Here is a 20,224-nt window from a genome sequence, read left to right on the forward strand (position 1 = left end):
GCAGAAACTTGGCTCCCTTGTGCATTTTCGCCTCCAAACTCCCCAATCATGCATATATCTCCCCAAAACTTGCATACAAGTTCCTAGGGGCCTCAAAACATCAAATACCCCAACTACAACACTTCAAACATCCACAATCAACACACATTGACCAAAACATCAATATTAACCCATAACTCAAAATATAACCTAACATGCATTTCTACTCATAGATCTAGCATAAAACTTACTTAAAACATATAAGGAGCTTAAGATCGGCCCTTACCTCTTGAAGATCGAGAGGAAGACGACCCAAACTTGGAGATCCACGAAAATGAGCTCCTGAGTTCCCAAAGCTCCAAAACTTGGTTTAAAAGCTCAAAACCTTCAATGCAAGCTTAAAACTCAAGAAAAATGGTAGAGATTTGGAGGAATAGCACAAGAGTTGCAAAGGGAAGGTCGGAAGCTTGCTGTGGTCGAAAATGGGAGAAAGCTCGCCCATTTCGGCTAAGTGCCCCTTTTATAGTGGCTGGCCAGGCCACGTTCGGGGGCCGAATGTGCCTCCGCATCCATGCAATGTTCGGCGGCCGAACTTGACTTTCGGCGGCCGAACCTGAACTTCCCTAACTCATGCTTTCGGGGGCCTAACGTGCCTCCAAAATGCATGCATGTTCGGCGGCCGAACTTGACTTTCGGCGGCCGAACCTGGGTTTTCCTCCAATGCTATTTTCATGCAAAACTCATTTAGTTTCATACTTTAAAACCATTAAAAACATGAAAACATTTTATGAAAGCATGGTTCTACCCTTCTAGAGGTCTCCGACATCCGAGATTCCACCGGACGGTAGGAATTCCGATACCGGAGTCTAGCCAGGTATTACAAATGCAAAGTTTTGAGCATGACTCATGCATCATAAATGCCATGTTATATTAGGGTGTATTGCATTAGTGATCACGAAGGTGACGCATTGCATTATTTATTTTCGATGGGGATGGACAACATGGAGACCCTTTAGCCCTCTGATTATTATTTCCATGTAGTAGAAGTCCTGCAAAGCTCCTTGAGAGTCGGGCACAATGTTTATTGTATGTAATAGAAGTCCTGAGGAGCTCCTTTGAGGGCCGGGCACAGAGCATAGGGATTTTTGGGTCAGTCCATCCATGATGTGCTTTACTTGTGCTATGACGCATTTCATGATAGCATGTTTTGTTCAATGTTTTCTTGTTCTGCTTACTGGGCTCTAGTAGCTCACCCCTCTCCCTACCCCCATGTTTTCAGGGCCTGAGAGAAGACAGAGTAACAGCAAGGGTAAAGGTTTATGTAATAGTAGAGAGTAGTGGACATGATGTATTACACACAGAGATAATGTATTGTATTGAGATGATGTAATGTATATGGAGATAGTATTGTGCTTGGCCCTAGAGTATGTTATCCTTTGTGTGCATGATCATTTCATTATGTCTTATTGTATTTTATGATGAGAACCAAGCTTGATATTTGATGATGACCCATCTAGAGCATATGATGAGAGCTCTAGTATGTGGTTTTCTGATCACAGAGTTAGTGCATGCACAGGTCAGGCTTGGTAAATGCAAAAGTTCAAAATTTTTCTGGAAATGTATGATCATGTATGGGATTTAACAGGTACACAGAGTGCACAGCAGGCTTGCTACGGGTTCCAGCGACCTTAAGTCGACCTGAATCCTAGCGCCGGTAGCGGTCCGGTTTCCGGGTCGTTACATCAAGTTTACTCACCTGCGAACTTTTGGATGTGCTACCTATGTTCACATTGATTAAGAAAAGAGAGACAAGCTAGATGCAAAGGCTTTGGAGTGTTACTTCATTGGGTATGGTTCAAATCAATTTGAGTATAAATTTTGGTATAACAAGAACAGGAAGATCTTGAGACGCTGTGATTTAACATTTGATGAGAATGTCCTATATAAGGACAAGTCTAGGTTGCGATCTGAAGATACAGAAGAAGTTGGAGATGAGGTTGAGTTGTAAGAAATTTCACCTAGTGATGTTATAATAAGACCATATGAGAATCCAAAAAACACTGTTGCAGAACCAGAACAATAGCCAGTCACACCTACACTAGTGTTGAGGAGATCTACTAAGGCTACCAAGTCACCAGAAAGGTATTCACCTTCCTTGTATTATTTGCTGTTGACTGATGGAGGGGTACCAGAATCCTTTGATGAGGCTTATAGGTGAATGATTCAATCAAGTGGGAGCAAGCCATGGATGATGAGATATGGTCACTTGAGAAGAATGACACTTAAGATTTAACTAAGTTGTCTGGAGGGAAGAAAGCTTTGTTGAACAAGTGGATTTACAAGACCAAGAATGAAACTAATGATAAAGTCAGTTTTAAGGATCAATTGGTAATTAAAGGGTATTCACAAAGAAAAGGTATTCATTACACTGAAATATTCTCTCCCATTGTAAAGCTAACCACAATTAGAATTTTGTTGAGTATTATTGCAGCAGAGAACTTGCACCTTAAGTAGATGGATGTAAAAGTAGCATTTTTACATGGAGATTTGGAGGAAGAGATTTACATGCAGCAACTAGAGGGATATGAGGTTCCTGGTAAGGAACACATGGTGTGCAGGCTAAAGAGGAGTTTGTATGGACTGAAGCAAGCTCTAAGACAGTGGTATAAGAAGTTTGACTCTTTCATGTGCAGAAACGGTTTTCACAGGAGTGAAAAGGATCAGTGTTGTTATATCAAGAAGTTTACTGACTTATTTATTATTTTACTCTTGTATGTGGATGATATGTTAATTGCAGGGTCAAGTATGGAGGAGATCAATAATCTTAAGGGGAGACTGTCATTAGAGTTTAAAATGACAGATTTGGATGCAACAAAGTAGATTCAAGGGATGAGAATTTCCCGGGAAAGATCTGCTGAAATTCTAAATTTATCCCAGGAGCAATACATTGAGAAGATGTTGTCCAGGTTTAGAGTAGATGATGCTAAGCTCAGGAGCATGCCTTTGGCTAACCATCAAAGGAGCAATCACCTAAGACAGCTATGAAGCATGATCACATGGCAAAAGTACCCTATGCTTCTAGAGTTGGGAGTTTGATATATGCTATGATTTGCACTAGACCTGATATAGCACATGCATTGGAAGCTGTGAGTAGATATATGTCAAATCTAGGTGATAACTATTGGGTCTCGAATACCCAAGCCACAGCTAAGCCCATGTGAGAAGGCCAGGCTGTAGCCCAGGAAAGCCCAATATGCAAGTCCATCCACTGGCGTGTGATCCTAACCTCGTGCAGGAAGGTCAGACAGAGCAGGGCTTGGGCCCAATTTAGGGAGATCCAGCTCAACCGACTTGATGGGTCAGTGGAGCAACAAAACCCTATACATCTAGGATCGTGTCCACATGGCGCCAGAGGGAATTAAATGGCCGCCTGATGATGGAATATGCAAGTCCATCCACTGGCACACGATCCTGACCTCGTGCAGGTAGGTCGGACAGAGTAGGGCTTGGGCCCAATTGAGGGAGATCCAGCTCAACCGATTTGATGGGTCAGTGGGGCAACAAAACCCTATACATCTAGGATCGTGTCCTCATGACGCCAAAGGGAATTAAATGGCCGCCTGACAAAGGAAAAGGACGTAGTACGCTCGTATGTACGACCCAACATGACAATGACAGATTGTACTGTAGCGGAACGATGGTTACACGTCACTAAAGAACAAAAGGGAAAAGAAAAAAGGAAGGAAGGCATGAGCTAACTAGACAAAGTTCACAAAAACACACCTTGAACCTACCCTCTATTGAATCTCAAGTCATCAATAGGGAAAGAGTAGTGAGAAGCTGTGAAGTGGCCTCTAAGCTACTTAAAAGGAACACTTAGTACATCATTTTGTTATAGGAATGGTAAGGTAGTATTATAGAGTTTTATTGATGCTGATTTTAGTGGAGATGTGGATACAAGCAAAAGTACATCCGGATATATCTACACTATAAATGGGACAGCAGTAAGCTAGATGTCTAAACTTGAGAGGCTGAATACGTTGCAATTGCTGAAACTGGTAAGGAGATTATATGATTGATTGATTGCTTGGAAGAGTTAGGCAAGAAACAGCTTGACAATGTTCTTTTCATTGATAGTTAGAGTGCCACACAGTTGGTGAAGAACCCAGTATATCACTTTAGAATAAAACATATCTGACGTAGGTACTATTTCACTCGCAGTCTGGTGGAAGAATGTGAGATGTGTTTGAAGAAAATTGAAGGTACTAAGGATCCAGCAGACATGTTGACTAAAAGTGTTGATGCTGGAAAGCTGGGGCTGTGCAAGGGCTCACTTGGCCTTCTATAGTAGTATGAAAGATGTTTACAGTTAGGTGTTTTGTGTTGGATACATTGACATGGAGACTTAAGATAGTTAGGTTGACTGGATTAGTTTCCAAATGGGAGAATTGTTAAGATATGGAATCTAATAATATATTATGGACTGATTTTTTAGGACTATTTTGTCTTTTTATATTTTTTTCTAAGCATATAAATATACAATATTCTCCTAGTGTATTCCGTTTTAAAAATTCACAGAGAAATAAGAAAACCATAGCCGCCATGGATGTAGCCAAATTGGTGAATCACCTTAAACTTGTGTGTTGATTTTTTTTCATGAGTATTTTTTGGATTATGTGATTATTTGATTTTTAATAAATAATTCTTTAAATTAGCTTGAAGCAATGAAATCTGAAATGGATTTCATATACACTAACCTAGTATGGAGTTTGATTGATGCACCTGAAAGAATAAAACCCATTGAGTGCAAGTGGGTTTTTAAGAGAAAAACTAACATGGAAGATAATTTATAAATGTACAAAGTCAGGCTAGTTGCTAAAAGTTACATACAAAAATAAGGTGTTGACTTTGATGAAACATTTTCACCAGTAGCAGTGCTTAAATCTATAAGGACTTTACTTGCAATAGCAACATACCGTGATTATGAAATTTGACAAATGGATGTCAAAATAGCATTTCTGAATGGAAATCTTCTTAAGGATGTATACATGATACAACCTGAATGTTTTAAATTCAAGAAATTTTCTAATAAGGTATGCAAATTTCAAAAGTTCATTTATGGACTTAAGCAAGCTTCACAGAGTTGGAACATCCTTTTTTATGAAACAGTTAAACAGTTTGATTTTATCAAAAATGTGGATGAACTTTGTGTATACAAGAAGGTTAGTGGGAGTTGTATTTCTTATTTTATAAGTAGATGATATATTAATAATAGGAAATAATATTCTATTACTGCAATCTGTAAAGATTTAATTGTCCAAGAATTTCTTCATGAAGGATTTGAAAGAAGCTGTTTATATTTTGAGAATTAAAAATCTATAGAGATAGATCCAAGGGGTTGCTAGGATTATCTCAATCCATTTATATTGACAAAGTACTAAAATGGTTTAGCATGGAAGAATCCAAGAAAGGATTCCTGACTATGTCATTTAAAGAGACTAATGAACTCAAAGTTTATGGATATTCGGATGCAAAATTTCAAGCAGATTTTGATGATAACAAATCTCAATATGGTTACAATTTTACTCTAAATGGTGGGGCAATGAGTTGGAAAGGTCCAAAATAGAAACTACTGCAGATTTTATAATAAAAGCCAAGTATACTTTTGTGTCCTAAGCAGCAAAGGAGACAGCTTTGGATCAAAAAGTTCATTTCTGAACTTGGTGTGGTTCCTAGCATTTGAAGAGACTGATGAACTCAAAGTTCATGGATATTCAGATGCGAATTACCAATTAGATTTTGATGATAAGAAATCTCAATGTGGTTACAATTTTACTATAAATGGTGGGACAGTAAATTGGAAAGATTTCAAACTAGAGACTATTGCAGATTTTATAACAAAAGCCAAGTACACTTCTATGTCCTAAGTAGTAAAGGAAACAGTTTTGGATCAAAAAATTCATTTCTGAACTTGGTGTGGTTCCTAGCATTGTTGATCCAGTTACATTAAATTGTGATAATAATGGATCCATCGCATAAGCAAAGGAATCCAAGTCTCATTAAAGATCCAAGTATGTGCTTAGGCGATTCCAAATGATTAGATAGCTCATTGCAAGGAAAGATGTGGAGATAAAGCGAGTTCCACTAATGAGAATGTTTAAGATTCTCTTACTAAGGCATTGTTCAAGTAGAAATATAATTACTGCATGTATACTTATGGGATAAATCACATGGGTAATTGAGTTTAGTGCAAATGGGAGATTATTAGTAATATACCTACGGCCAATATGTTGGTTGTAGTTGGATATTATTTTTCATATATTTGAAGTATTTAAACATATTGTATAAAGACTGTTATTTATTTTTAGTATAAATTTAATTGAATATCGAGTAAAAATAAAGTCTATTAAACCATATTATTATATAAAGAAAATTATAATGTGGTTATAATTCTAAGGTTTTTATTGCATTTAAGTAATGTATCCAAATTTTCTTGATCGATGTTTTTATCATGATTGGACAACGATTAGATCTGTTGAGACTGATACATATTATGTTATTTCCTTTTAGAGAAAGCAACTCATCTCATAAGTTGAGATATGTAAGATATCTAAAACTAATATATAGGTATTTATTTTATAAATAAGTGCATGAATTGACCTGCCTGAGAAATCCATATGGAAAATAACATGTGTCTATGGATTACTCAAATGATGATTGTGTAAGTGATCTTTTGACTTAAAATCAATAAACAATATTATATAAGGACTTCTATGTTTTTATTCATCTTACACGTTACTTTGTTCATGAGTAATAAATGGAGATGAATTGGATATATTAGAAATTATATGAAGGTATTTATGTGATTAAGATAAAATTTATCGCCCTAAGTTAAATTAGGGAATATTCCGTTTATTCTCTCCTAGCATTAATCATAAAATCTTTGTGAAAGGTGGAATAAAATTAGCAAATGAGGTTTGGAGTTTCATTCAATAAGTCAATGTCTAATAGATGAAATCTAATATGATTTAACGTTGTAGACACGTTTTATGTATTAAATGTTAAATTGGGACATTTATGATGGAGGGATATTAATTACACTAAGAAACCATATACTGAAAGGTTAAACCAAATTACTTTTGACATTTAGAATATTTAGTTAGTATTGACATGTTGTTAGGCAATATTTTTTATTTTCAAATTAATTTGTTAGTTAATTATATTTATTGCCAATATATTTGAAACCTAATGGATCACACATATAAAGAATAGTATGAGAAACTAAAATGGAAAGTCAAATCAATTAGAATTTGATCGCATATAAATTGACAATAGGATAAAATTATAATTTGAAAAAATTATGATTTTGATCTATTTAATTAAGTAGGGACTTAATTAAAATTGTCTAAAATTTATATGACATGTTCAATAAAATTCTGAACTATAGTTGTAATTTATTTATTTATTTAGTTAAATAAATAAATAAATATTGTTATACTGAAACTTTAGGGTTTTGGTATAAAAGGATATCGTATGAGAGCCTATGCTCTCTCAGAAGAAAATTTTGGACAGAATTTGTAGAAAAGGTAGAAAGTTAGCACTCAAAACCTCTCCCCTTCTTAAAATCTTAGAAAGGTTCTAAAGTTTTTCGATTGTCATTCTGTATGGATATCGTTAGAGACTGGACACTTGGACGGTTTTTTATTTGCGACAATCCAACAAAAAATAATGATCTCGTATTTTTGCTGCAAAGAAAATAAAGAAAGTAAAATGTATTTATTTTCTCTTCAATATTATTGTTTTCTTCATTTACATGAATTTTCTTCATTTACATGAATTTTCTTCATTTACACGTAATTCATGTTAGTGAAATTTTTTTTTTATTTTTTTGTTATATTTACCCGATTGAAACTCAATAATGATATCTTCAATACAGAAGAGAGTAAGAAAATGTCTTCAATATCATAGCTAAACTCTATTTTTTATCCCTCATAACTACCGGCAAAATTTAACCATTATGTCCTTGAGATATAATCTTATAAACAGTGTAAAAAGCTGACTTTATGAATGGATTAATTATCTCCACTTGCCTTTTAATTAAAAAATTTAGGGCGCAAACTATAAAAAGCGAGATGAGATGGTACAAGTAATTTTGAATTTGAATCTTAAATATGAGACATCTTTTTTTTTGAAAGCAAAACTACTTATTGTATTAATAAAATTCCATCAAATAAAGAGAGATATTATCCTAAACAGAGAGACGATTATACCTGATAGATTCTCTAGTCAAAGTATGAGCAGTTAGAGTAGAATTACGACGAACCCATCTAACAGAAATATCAGTTCTAGAGTCATTTACAATCATTCAAAATCAAATCCCTGTATAAGATAATTTGGCAAAGATACTCCTCATTCTTTCTCATCTCTCGAGCATAAATAATTAAAGTCTCCCGAACAAAGCCACGGAAGAGAGCTTCTACGAGATAAAACTCGAATAAGGTTCCAAGACTGACGTCATCATTGCGATTTCGGAAATCCATAATAACTAGTAAACCTCCATTAAATATTACATTTCGAAACAACTGAATCAATAAAATTTGAAGAAAAGCCAACCACAGAAACAAACCCATGACTCTTCCACATTAACGAAATGTCTCCTCCCAATCATTGTCTATTGACTGAGAAGCAACCATCAAAATATAAAAAATTACGAAAAAATTCTATACGAGAACTAAGAATTTTTGTTTGCATAAAAAATAAAACGTTCGGCTTATAACTAGGAACCAAATCCTTCAATACAATAACTGTCTGAGGATTGCCGCCATAAATCTGCTAAACAGGTCTGCATATTCTGAAAATTGATTGGATCGTATGTGAGAAACATCCCCACCATACAGAAATCATAAGTGACGATTGGAATATCTATGGAATTCTTAATAGAGATAACAACATCTTCTTCTTCATCGATAGTCAATTGACACAGATTGTTTTTCATGGGGAAGAGGAAAGAAAAAGTTAGGTTTAAGGAAGAGGAAAAAGTGATAGTATCGAGGTACAAAGAGACCACAGAGGAAAACTTGCGTCGAAAGTAAGTGGGAGAATTTTAAATCAAGTTAATATGAGACATCTTTAAAACTTAGAAAGGAGCGATTTTTTCTCATAATAATTATGTTTGATGCGAATTCGAATAAGTAAATTAATTGATTTTAAATAACAAATGATATTTACTTAAAAAATTTCAAAGTCAATGATAAAAAATGGAGTCATTAATTATCTGCAAACTAATATTATGCTTTAAGCCTATTCAATCATGTTGCCCACTTGAAAGTTTTGAGTTGGGCAATCAACTAATCTCCAATCGCACCTAAAATTACTCCATGGTCTGAGTGTGGTGGAGCTTAGCAAAAGGACATTGACTTTGTCAATGTGACCTGCTAAGTGCTTGTCTACTCATGACTTTGCATAATTTTTTAAAGGGAAAGCGCAAAAGTATTTAGTTTGTTAATTTTTCACTTCAAGATTTTTAATTTATTTTAAAATTTATAATTTAATTTATATTAAAATTAATATTTTATAATATACATTTATAATAAAATATTTTAAATTTTTATTAATAACATAATATTATGTGATATTATTTTAAATAAATTAAATTATAAATTTTGAAATAAAAAAATAATCACAAAGTAGTCCATTTTAATTTTTCTTCATCTTTCCCTCAGCACCGTAGCTTTCGGAAGCAGTGAGGAAAAACAATATAATATATTATAAATCATTGACTTCCGAAGTCTAACATTAAATCATAAACTTCATATTCAAATAGTTCACAGTTGAAGATTTAAATTTTATAGTGCTATTCTAGAAAATAGTTTATTTTTATAAAATAATAATAGAAATAAAAATAAAATTAAAATTAAAAAAATTCAAGCATTTACAAAATATTTTTAAATTTTTTAAATAGACGAATATAAATTATTTTTTTAATTAGTATAGTTTTTAGACTTAACAAAACTAACAAAGTAAATAATTTCTATTTTTTAATGAAAAATAATTTAATTTCTAAAATTTTAATTTATTAACAAAATATGTCTTTTGTTAAATTTCCTATTATTTGACTATAAATTAAAAAAATAACTCAAATCAAAGAGACGTGAAGAATTAAATTGCTATAGTCTAATAGTTAATTTTAATAGATAGGCTATATATTTTGTTAACAAAAAAAATTTTAGGAATTAAATTATCTTTTATTAAAAAAGAAGAAACTAATTTGTATATATTATCAAATTTTAAGGACTGTATTTTAAATTATTCTAAAAAATAAAATTATTTTTAAAAATGCTTAATTTTTTTAATTTTAAAATTTTTTTAATGTGATTCAATTTTTTTAATAAATTTTCTTGTCTTTTTTAAATATTAACCCCTTTTTTTTTTTCTGAAAGACACTGCTTTAGTTATTGCTTGATCTGAAAAATTACTTTTTTTCTTTGAGATGCGATCTGAAAAATTGCCTTGTTATGACTTAGAGCTGTACAAGATAATATTATGAGAATAAGCTTCAACAATTATTAAATTAAATATTTATATATAAATTTGTGAATATATATATATATATATATATATATATATATATATATATATATATTACACAAATACCAATATAATTATTTAATTTAACGATTATTAAAATTAATTTCATATTAGACTTATGTAATTAATTTTTTGAAGCTGAGCTTGGTCATAAAAATTTGTAATAACTAGACCCTCACTGGCATATTTTCAATATATTTTTACTAACAAAATAAAGAATAAATTATAGTAAATAATTTAGGAAAAATTAAAAAATTAAATTTTCAGGGATAATTTATTATTTAGTTCCCATAATTAATTTAAACTAATTGAATATTCTCTCTATTTATTGAAAACATTAATTAGTTTCCAATTTTTAAAACAATTAACTTTTTAATCCATGTAATTTTACTAGCAGACTAAATATTTGTGAAAACTCTTACTCATTGACCCCGAAATTCTTTTATTATAACTTTTAATATTTGATGATGGAAATTTTTTTTTTTTGTTAAGAAGGTTAGAGTTCCAGAGTTCTAAGTGCTATTGTAAAAACTAGTTAGGCCAATAGCATCATACAATAGTTGAGGCTGTAGTTTCAAAGGTAGGTCTTTTAAGATTTTTACACTATTCGAAAAATATAGTGCCTTCTTGGTTAACCAGGCTGCATGGTGATTGGCCTCTCTATAAAAAATATAGTGTCTTCTTGATTAACCAGGCTGCATAGTGATTGGCCTCTCTATAAGCATGATTAAAAGAGAAATTTCAATCTGGTTGTATGAGCCTCCTAACAGTAGAAATATTATCCAATAAATCTGAACCTTTTCGGTAAGCATATCAATGGACATTTTGCTATCACTCTCCAGTACAAGATGCTGCACATTTAGTTCTCTGGCTAGAAGAATACCCTCATAAATTGCCTTGAGTTTAGCATTGAGAATGCTCGATTTTCTAAAACGAGCAACGAAACTACGAATCCAATTGCCCTGGCAGTCACGGAGCAACCCTCCTCCATATCCCATGCTAGTTTCAGCGTGCCATGATCCATCTACATTTATTTTCAGAGAACTCTCCATTGGTCTCGTCCAGCCAATCTATGTAGGGCCATTCCTTTCCTTATACCCATTCACGTTAGTCCAAACGGATTGAAATTCCTTAGTCTAGTGAATGGAAGCTTATCCTTGAAGACAGCCTTATTTCTTCTATTCTACATATCCCAGCAAGCAACGCCAAATAACACTCGCCATTGTATTTCATGGACTTCATTAGACGCATCTTGCAAATTCTCTGTCAACCATTTCTCTATTTCCTTGGTATTTAAGAAAAAAGAGTTCCATCATCTCCGGGATACCAACTCCTTCCGGACCTTTTTTCACTGAAACAGTCTCTGAGAACATGTAGAGTAGTATCTTGTAACTATAACTTTAACATATTATTATCATGTTTATCACTAGTCATGTTTCATAATTTTTATCCATTTTATTTTTTTATATATATTAAAAAATATAATTTTTTTTATTAACTTTTCGATTATATCTATTTTAAATATTTTAAATTTTATTAAATATTAAGAGATTTTTAAAATGTTTCTTTAAAATAAAAAAAAATTAAATAGAATTATAATAGTCCATTATATGTTACTGTAGTCTAAAAAAGACAAATAGATAATAAGTTTGAGACAATCATAAAAAAAAATGGATAAAAATTATAAGATGGATAAAAATTATAAGAGGAATTGAAACTCAATTTTATATTCTAATCTTATTTAGAAACTCACATTTATAATATTTACATAAATATATAGATTTATATAATATTTTGTTATGATAATCAAATATTCTATTAATGATAAAATTATTACCATAATTTTTATTGAAATAAATATAATTTATAAAAAAATATAAAATATTATTACAAAATAAATAAAATCCAATGAATTATATTGAAAATTTGCTAATATGAATAGGGTGGAAATCTGAGCTACCAAAAATTATTGTTGTTAAGTGAATAAAATGTTTCAATTTGCCAGCTAAATTCAGGGTCAAAGATGAAATGGAGTAAATAGTCATCTCTGCAAATTAACATTATGCTTTAAGATTTTTCAATCATGTTTCCCACTTTAAAATATAATATTGAGTTGGGCGATCAACTAGTCTTCAATGCAAGGAAATTTAATGGGAGCAATGGCACAAGAAATTGCTCAAAAGTCCATGATCTGCGTATGGGGGAGGTCACAAATGGCATTGACTTTGAAAATATGACTGTAGACAATTTTTCTATTCATGAATAAATAAATTTTTCAGTTTGATCCTTAAGCACCGGAAGCTGAGAGGAAAATGATTGTAGTAATAGTAGGATCAAGAGAGGAAAGAAGAAGAGGAAGAATAAGAAAGATGATGAGTGGTCTATACGGTGGTTTTGGAAGATAAAATTTGTGAAGATGAAAATGGAAGGGGCTAGGACGTGAGGAAGAAGACGGGAATTGGAAGGGATTCTTCTGGCTAGAGTTAGTGCGTGAGAGGGAGGGGGATGGGGGAGGTGGCGGAAAGGTTAAAGCATTGATAGACGTAGTATATACATTCAGAGATAGACTAAAATATACGCTCAACGTTTGAATTTTTGTCATATCTATAAAAAAAAAATCAAATATTTATTATTTTTATATTTATATTTATATCTTAATCTTAAAATTTTATTGTAAAATCAATCTTTTTACATTAACCTCAAATTTAGCTATTTATCTAAATTAATTTTTATATAAAAATTTTAGTTCACGTGTCATGTCTATTCAATTACAAAAATTAAAACATTTACATTAATTCATATTTATATTTAAAATTTAAAATTTTAAATAATAAAACTTAAATTTTTTATATAATTATTATATGGGTGAATAAAATAAAAATATTAAATATTTCAAATAATTTATAAAAAATGTAATTAATATATCTAAATTTTTATAAAAATTATAAATAGATAACTTTACACGGTAAAACATGTATATTTAATATTATTAATATAAAATATAATTTTTTATATACTAAAAATATATACATAATTTATAATAAAGAACGTAAATGTCCAATAAAATATTTTAATATATAATATTTATATGTGATATTTTATATAATGAAAATTTATTTATAATAAATATCTATTTAATATTATATATGATAAATATAAAATAAATATATTTTTAATATAAAATCTAAATTAAATAACTATATATTTATTAATATAAAATTTTAGGGACTATATTAAAATTTGTTATTAATTTTTTTAGATTCATTTAATCATTTTAATTATAATTATGACAAATTGAGAAAGATTTAATTTTATTATATAAAATTTATAGTTTGAAATATAAATATGAATTAATACGAACGTTTAGATTTTTTTTATTTAATAAATCTTTTAAAAAATAATCCTATATAACATGTGAACTATAAATTTTTTTATTAAAATTAATTAAAACAAATAGCTAAAATTAAGAAAAATATGGAAGAATGGAATTTATTATTTAAAAATTTAAAGTTATGATATAAATATAAAAAGCGATACACATCAATTTTTTTATCTAATAAACTTTTTTCTTATTATAAATTTAGAGGCTGAAAGTAACAATTTCTTAAAAATATATTTATATTAAATATACTGCTATTTAAAAACTATTTTTTTTATATAACCACTGTATTTTTAAATTTAGGGGTTGAAATTAAATTTTGTTCGCACCGAATCGATCCATTAAAGGTTGCTAGAATAAATTTTTTAAAAAATTAATTTAAAAAAAATTCATTTATAACAAATTTACAATGAATCGTAAACGTATGTAAAGCTAGTTTATAATTTAATTTCAAATAGATATGACCACCCTTTGTATTTCTCTTCATATTTTTCTCATCAATTAATAAACAGAATCTCACTTGCCAAAGGAATTTTCTGTTTATGAGTTATTTGTGAGTCGTTAATTTGAAATACAAACATATTTTTCATTTATGATTTGTTTGTTAATATTGTTTATAAAATTACAGGCAACTCCTTTGCATTTGTAATTATAGCGAAACATATTGCAAACGGATTTTCTATTTGTAATTTTATTTATAATTTTCAAAGCAATCAACTAAATCAATTATAAATATCATTAAATCGTCTTGTACGTACAGAGGCATAAAGCCATAAGCCTTCAGCAGTTCAGCTTTACACAAGGTTAAGTGGGTCAAAAAATAATCTTACTGAAATAATCACTCATAAATAATAAAAAAATATAAAATTTAATGTGATTCCGCATATATTTTATAATAAATTTATTGACAAAAAAAATAATTACGATCACTAATTACTTTTTAATAAATTCACTAATAATTTGTTATTTTCCTGAAAAATTACTCACGCTGTTCAACTATTCACAATTTGATTTTATTACATTCTTTACTTATTTAAGAGATTCTACTCTTTTTGTAATTGACCGTTAGTTCAATAAAAATTTAAATGGAATTCTTCAAGTACACTTTCTTCCTAATCAAAATTTTATTTTAAAATTTTGTAAAAATTTTTTTTAATATAATAGAGCTTCTTATTTTATTTTGAACTATTAATTTTATTTAGATTGATATTTTAACAATTTCAACTTTCTAAGTCAAACAGAATTAACCTTTACAATTTATACAAAAGTCAATTTTTTCGTGGGTAACATCTTATGCTCTTTATTGTTTATGTTATTTCTCATTTCAATCGATTCTCTAATCAAAGTGCTCCCTTTTAATGTGTGGAGATTCTTCCTCTCAAGTTTTGTGGTCTTCATGATCATAAGAACACCTTGACTAACCTCATAGCTCCACCTTAAATAGAAAATCCATAACCAAGAGAATCTAACTTACTCAAAGAAATTAAATTTCTCTTAAACTTAGAAATGTATCTTACTTCATCAAATACCTTCACATGATTATCGTGCAATTTGTTCTTCACTTTGATTTCAACTCTCACTTTACTCCCATCAACTAGTTTCACTTGATTTTATTTCTTTTCCTCAATTGTATTGAACTATTCATTCACTTTGATTTCAACTTTCACTTTACTCCCATAAGCTAGTTTCACTTGATTTTATTTCTTTTCCTCAATTGTATCGAACTATTCATTCTTCGAACAAATAGGAAAAGTGTAAACAAAATCTATTATCCATTCATCTTGTAATGGATCTTTTGCCTTTTCTTCATCATCATCCACATTCATTAAGCCGTATTCATTATCCTCAATTGTGATAGTAGCAATCGCTTATTTTCCATAATTTTTCTTGAATTGTTTAAATTTTAGAAGATCTTCTCTCATTTTCATACAAATATACTAAACATGAACCATCTCATGATAATAAAAACATTCTTAATTTATCAGGTCTACTCATGGTCTTGAGCTTGATCTATTTTTTAAGTTATTTCCATGTGAATTGCTTCTATTACTATTTAAATAAGCAAAAAAAGCTCCACTTTCATTAGCACCACTTATTTGCTGAGTTTTTTATAATCTAGAATCATTACAGTAACATCTTCTACCTTCACTGTCTCTTTCTCAACTATATATTAAGATTGTGAACAAATTTTTATAAGATTGTGGGAGAGAGGTTGATAATAAGAGAGCTCTGTCTTTATTATCAATCTTCATTCCTACACTAGCCAACTGAGTAATTAATTTATTAAAAGTATTAAGATAATCTCGAACATTTATTCCTTCCTCCATTTTGAGTTGGTACAATTTCTTCTTCAAGTATAAATGGTTTGTGAGTGACTTTGACATGTACAAACTCTCCAATTTCTTTCATAATACAATTGGCGAAATATCTTCTAAGACATTGTACTTCATATTAGAGCTAATGTTAATCTAATTATACTCACTGCCCTTTGTTGAAAATCCCCCCAATCATCAACTTGATCATCGTTAATTATTTCTCATTCAAAGTTTTAGTTAATCCTTATTATACAATGACATCCTTCATGGTGCTTTACCACAGACTAGAAATATTCTTTTCGTTGAATCACTTTACCTTAAATTTTGTGCTCGTCATCTTTGACATCACAAATCTCAGCTCTAATACCAATTTGTTGTGATAATTATCTATAAATAATAAAAGAACATAAAATTTAACATGGTTCGACGTAAGCTTACTCTATAATAATTTACTAATAAAGAAAAATAAATACAACCACTAATTATTTTCTCTATCTCTCTTAAAAATCACTCGCACTGCTTAACTACTCACTTGACCTTGCTACATGTTACACAGAGCAACTAGCATTTGATTTTACGGCAGATTTGGATCGAACCTAACTTTTGCTGCCGACGACCTATGGAAACCCACGATAGCTTTTTGGAAAGGAAATTTTGAGACGCACAATTTTCAAAAGTGTGACGATGGCTGCAGGTCTGTCATAAAGTTTGATATGGAAATTTCATTGTTTAAGGAGTCAATTTTGCATTTTAATTTTTTTAGATATTTTTATAATTTTTCATATTAGGGTTTTTTTTATTATAAATAGCCTTTCTTGGCTATTAGAGAGTCATTTTTTCAATCTTTAAAGAATTTCAATAAGATTTTTCGGTTTCTAGCCTATCTTTCTCTTATATCGCCTTAGCCAAGCGGTATTGGTTAACAACTTCTGACGGAGTCTACATAATCCTTTATCATATTGGTATCAGAGCAAAGTTCGACCATGGCAGACAACCAAAAGGCGCGACTTGCTGCAATTGAGGCATCTTTGACAAAATTAAGGGAGATGATCGGACAGCTAGGCCTGCAGCAGGGAATCCACCAACCCGTCACCACCGCACAGCCCCAGCCAGTCGCCAATCCTGTGGTCGCTAATCATATGCCTGCAAATCCCCAATAAAATTATTAGGAAGGTTACAAGATCAAGATAGACCTTCAAAACTTTTCTGGTTCATTGGATGTAGAATCTGTTCTTGATTAGTTGGCAGTGGTTGAACGTTTCTTCAAAATTATGAACGTGGAAGAGGATCACAAGATTCCGATTATGGCCTATAAGTTAAAGGAAGGTGCAGCAGCCTGGTGGAATACGGTTCAAAACAAACGCTATTGGAGGAGGCTGGAACCCACTGGGTGTTGATGAAGTAGATGATTGAACAACGGTTCTTGCCTAGCGATCAAGCTCAGGTTTTATATAACCAGTATCATGACTGTGTACAGGGAAATCGAAGGGTGGATGAATATACCGAGGAGTTTTTGAGGTTGCAGGCGAGGTGTGAAAATTGTGAGAACGAAGCCCAGTAGGTTGATCATTATCAGAGGGGCTTGAATCACGAAATTCGTTGTATGATGGGAATAGCTGCGATTTTCACTTTGGCAGATGCCATTGAGATGGCCATAAGGGCAGAAGAGCGTGTTGATTGGCAGCCACGATAATAGTATAACCGGAATTTTAATTACAAAAATTCTAGTTCGACAGAGACGCAGCATAATAGAGGCAATTACAGCGGCAGCCTCCTAAGGTTGTAAATTCTGGCAATCCTCAGAATATTATGGAAGAAAAGAGAGACAGTAAGAAAAAACCAGTCACCACTACAGCAGACAAAGGAGGCAGAACCAATCCTTATTAGAAGTCAACGGGAGACATATGTTACCGCTGCAGACAACCTGGTCATCAATCGAATAATTATCCAGAATGTAGAGGAGTTAATAATGATCGCCGACAAGTTAATGTAGTTGAGCAAGTGGCCGAATCTGAGGAGGAAGTGGATGACGATGACGGATCTATTACTGGTTCTGAAGATGGAGAGGTCACCTATGTGGTGAAGAAAATCTTATGCTTAATAAAACATAAGGATGAGACGCAAAGGAGGAAGATTTTCCAAGCAAAGTGTCGAATAGTTGCCTACACAGCCGCACCCTTCGCCATACAAAGTTGGATGGATTAAGGAATGTCCGATAATTGAGGTCAATAGAGTCTGCAGCGTGCTTATCTCGATCGGTAAATCTTATACTGAACCTGTTAATTGTGGTGTTGTGGATATGGATTGCTGTGGAATTTTGTTAGGTCGCCCTTGGCAGTTCAATGTTGATGCTTTGTATAAGGGGAAGGAGAATTCATACATGTTCATGTGGAATCAAAAGAAGATTACTATTTTGCCTTTCAGTTTTGAGAAACATTCTAAAGTGGAAGGGAAAAATGTTGTTGCTATTTCCACAGGAGTGCAGAGGCTATCAGGCGCAGTTAAAAAATCTGAAGGCACACTGGCTTTATTGGTGAGAGCAAAAGGTGCAATAGAGGATGCACCATCTTTACCACCACCTGTCGAAGAGCTGTTGAAGGAGTTTCCTAAGATAGTGGAGGAATCATCCAAGCTTCCACCTCTGCAGGATATCCAACATCAGATTGATCTCATTCCTGGATCAAAATTACCGAATCTGCTCCATTACAAGATGAGTTCAAAGGAGAGTGAAATCCTCCAAGAACAGGTTGAAGAATTATTGAAGAAAGGGCATATTCTGGAGAGCATTAACCCCTGCGGAATACCTGCCCTATTAGTTCTAAAGAAAGTTGGGACTTGGAGAATGTGCGTGGATAGCAGGGTCATCAACAAAATTACATTTCAGTATTGATTTCTTATTCCACGACTGGATGACATGCTGGATCAGCTATTCGGGTCTAAAGTCTTCTCTAAGATCGATCTTAAAAGCGGCTATCACCAAGTTCGGATTAAGGAGGGAGATGAATGGAAGATAGCCTTTAAGACTAAGGAAGGCTTGTATGAGTGGCTGGTTATGCCCTTTGGTTTGACGAATGCACCTAGCACTTTTATGCAACTTATGAACTAGGTTTTGCATCCTTTCTTACGCAAATTTGTGGTTGTTTATTTTGATGAAATCTTGATTTTTAGTTGCAACGAAGAAGAACATTTACAGCATCTCTGTTATGTCATGACAGCCTTGCAAGAAAGTGAGCTGGTTATTAATCTTAAAAAGTGCATTTATATGACAGAGCGCGTTTTGTTCCTGGGATTCATTGTTAGTGCAAAAGGGATACATGTTGATGAGAAGAAGGTAGAAGTAATAAGAAATTGGCCCATTCCCAAAACTATTTCTGAAGCCCGCAACTTTCGTGACCTTGCTACCTTCTATCGACAGTTTATCAGAAATTTCAGCAGTATTGTTGCCCCTATCACAAATTATTTGATGAAAGAGAGAGTGCACAAACTTGCTTGGACTGACGCTGCCAACAAGAGCTTTGAAGAGATTAAAGATAAGCTTACTTTTGCTCCTATTCTTGCTCTATCCGATTTTGATAAACTGTTGCCCCTATTCTTGCTCTATCCGATTTTGATAAACTATTTGAGGTTGAATGTGATGCTTGTGGAGTTGGGATTGGCGGAGTGTTATCACAGTCTAAAAGGCCTATTGCCTTCTTTAGTGAGGAATTGAATGAAGCTGGAAAGAAGTGGTCTACTTATGAGCAAGAGCTATATGCAGTATTCCGGGCTTTTAAAACTTGAGAGCAGTATCTGATGGGACGAGAGTTTATTATTCACACAAATCATCAATCTTTAATCCACTTTAAAACTAAAAAACATGTGAATGAAATGCATGCTAGATGGGCAGCCTATTTTGGAGCTTTTCATTATGTCATAAAACATAAGGTTGGCCATAGTAATAAGGTGGCAGATGCTTTGAGTAGGA

This window comes from Manihot esculenta, chromosome 12, assembly GCF_001659605.2.
Source record: "Manihot esculenta cultivar AM560-2 chromosome 12, M.esculenta_v8, whole genome shotgun sequence".
Classification (NCBI taxonomy): Eukaryota; Viridiplantae; Streptophyta; class Magnoliopsida; order Malpighiales; family Euphorbiaceae; genus Manihot; species Manihot esculenta.